The sequence below is a fragment of the Octodon degus genome, unplaced genomic scaffold (assembly GCF_000260255.1).
Source record: "Octodon degus isolate 3935 unplaced genomic scaffold, OctDeg1.0 scaffold00111, whole genome shotgun sequence".
Lineage (NCBI taxonomy): Eukaryota > Metazoa > Chordata > Mammalia > Rodentia > Octodontidae > Octodon > Octodon degus.
Window position 1 is genome coordinate 1,877,140 of NW_004524687.1, and position 3,056 is coordinate 1,880,195.

General features: G+C 40.4%; 1 pseudogene; it reads right to left on the minus strand.

Moving 5' to 3' along the window:
* Positions 1-1,960: 1,960 nt before the first annotated feature.
* Positions 1,961-2,458, minus strand: LOC101560647 (annotated as a pseudogene).
* Between the last annotated feature and the right edge of the window lie 598 nt (positions 2,459-3,056).

The window sequence follows — 3,056 nt, forward strand, 5'->3', positions numbered from 1 at the left end:
ACTGAAAGACTATTTGGCAGTATCTACTAAAATTGAGCATAATGCCAGCACTTAAGAGGTTGAGGTAGAAGCATCATATGAATTCAAAGTTAGTCTGGGATAAGTTCAAGGCCAGCCTGAATTACATATTAAGATCCTATCTCAGGGCTGGAGAGATAGCTCAGTGGTCTAAGCGCCTGGCTGGCAAGCAAAAGGACCCTAGTTCAATCCCCAGTACTGCATGCTGTACTGGCCCTGGAGCCCGGGGCATGCTGTGCCAGCCACCAAAACCAGGAGTGGTGGCGCACACTTTTAATTCCAGTGCTGGGGAGACTGAGACAGAAGGATCACTATGAGATTGAGCTATGTAGTGAGACCTTGTACCAAATAAATTAAAAAGATTAAAACAAAAAAAAATCCTGCTTCAAACCAGAAAAATTAAATATATGTATTAATGTAGAACTCAGCAGTTTTTCTAGGTCTTTAGTGTACAGAATTGTGAATATATTCTCTAAAGTAAAAAGCAAGAGTGTAACAGATCCAAACTAGACAGAACTCAAAGTTCCACAGCAATAAAACATTTGATCTGCAATAGAATACTACACAGCAATAAGCACGGGTGGGTTAAACTGTGAAGGAACATCATGAGAATATTGAGTGAAAGAAGCCAGTCACGAAAGTGTGTCACATGTGAGCTCATTAAATGTAATTTATGAACAGATACAAGACTATTTCAGGGTTTTAGAAATCAGAGTTATTATCCATAGGGAGAAAAGCAAGGTAAGAGGATATTTAAAACTCTAGTTTTTGTTTGTTTTTCTTCTTGAGGTAGTATCTCATGTTCAAGCTGGTCTCAAATTCCTGGTAATCTTCTCTCCTCCCTTCTCTTCCCTTTTCTCCTTCTCTCATTTCTAGAGCTGAGGTTTGGTTATACAGATACAGTGGTTCCTTACTTATCACAGGGGTTACGTTCCAGACACCCCCGCGATAAATGGAAATCAGCAAAGTAGCGTTATGTTTATTTTAGTATTTACATATATTTTAAGGCTTTATGAACCCTTCCCACATGCTTGTAAACCTTTCCCACACTTTACAAAAACACTTCCAATGTCTTAACCATTTTCTAAACTTGTAAACCTACTTTTTTTTTCTTTTCTTTTTTTTTAGAATAACAAAAAATATTTTACTAAAACATAAGATTTACAGAAGTTTCCAGACAAGCCATACAAAATGGTCACAAGTTTTTTTTGAAGGGGAAATCTACACTTGACTGCAAAATCACAATGTGAGGGCTGTGATGTTTGTTAATGTTCCCATTTTGGTTCAATCAGCTTGTCCATCTATAGCGTCTAAATAAAGTTAGACTTGGCTAGAGAGTGTATCTTAAAAGAACTGGTTAGCTGCTTTATAACCAATGCAATTAGATCACCGTAAAAAGGAGGGTGAGGGCACAAAATTTTGAAACTGCTTTGCCCCTCAAAAAATAAAATGAAATAAAGAACACCCATACCCCTGCAGCTAACCCTGACAACCACCTTCATTCACAGTGCTTTATACTTAAACCACGATGGGGGAAATGAATAAAAGCCACTGCTTCTGAACATTTCACAGCGGCCCAGATGATTTTTTTTGGGGGGGGGGCTCCGAATGCCTTCAGGGCAGGTTTGGCTGGCTTGAGTTGTGGGTATTGAAGCACAGCAACCTGAGCCTGACTGCTGTGTTGAAGCAGCCACTTAAAGAACGTAGCTACGGGGCAGGCCCCCCAGCAACCCAGATGAAACTTCAACCTCTGCTCATGCTTTACAACAGTAAATCGGGACAAGACATAGATTTGCTAATGTGCATTTAATCACCAAAGGACTGAAAATGTCTGGGCTTTTATTCTGTAATGTTCTAAGACTGTGTCCATTAAGTGCAAACCAAAAAGGAAGACGTCTTGGCAGAACAGGAGAAGTGACACAAACTTGATGATCAGATCGACTTAAATATTATTCATGGCATATAGCCTAGTCCATGCTCTAGCTGTTTCTATGGCTTGGGCTTTGTTGGTCTTCCACTGCTCCGCTATGTCATTTGCTAATGGGTCATCTGGATTAGGAGTACTTAACAAAGCCTGGATCGATAGCAGAACTGTGCAGATCTACAGTGTTGGCAACTACTTATCTTTTAAAATATCTAAATATATTCTTCCCAACTTGTCTACAGTAGGATGATAAATTTTGATCATGAAATGCACTTTATGTGCTGCCATTGGGTATTCTTCTGGCAGAAATAGTTCAAGTTTAAAAGTCCCTCCTTTAAAGGGGGAAATGTGGGCGCCAGGAGTGGCCATGTGAAAATAATGGGCATTGCTCTCATCTGGTTGGGCTTTAATCCCAGGAACCGGCTCTGCCAGCAAGCACTGGGTTTCCTTGATGATCCTGCAGGGCAGCCCGGCCATCTTGTCAGATCCCAAGTTCGGCCTCTGGTCGCGTCTCTGGCTCCGCTCCAAACCTACTTGATTTTAACAACATATGTATACCATATGGTACTGCAAAATCCTGCAATATAGTGAAAACTCTGCAATAAATAATTTACATTAATCTGTTTTGAAAACCTGCAAAACAGTAAGTCCACAAAAGTCGAACTGTGAAATATCAAAGGACTACTGTATGTTCACTTTTTTTCTTCCTATTCTGTTTGTTCACTTTATAAAGTTAAAGTTATATACTGGTTTGTGTCCTTTTATTGTTATAGTTCAATAAAGGTTTTAAAGATAACCTTAAGCTTTTTTTATTTTGTTTTTAATGAATTTAGGGCAGGATTGCAGGGTCTCACTGCACAGATTGGACTCAGTGATTCTGCTGTTTTCAGCCTCTGAAGTGCTGGGATTACAGGTGCACGCCACCACACCCATTCTCTATTTGCAGTCTCAGCATGCCCTGCGAGTGGGGTCCCGCGGGTGGGGCCAGCTCAGCATGCCAGGGATTAAACCCCAGCCACTGTGCTCCTGAGCAAGCACTTTAGTCCGCTGAGCTATCTGGTTGGCTTTTTTTAGTAACTGAACAAATAAATTATAAGAATGTCTACAAGGGGCC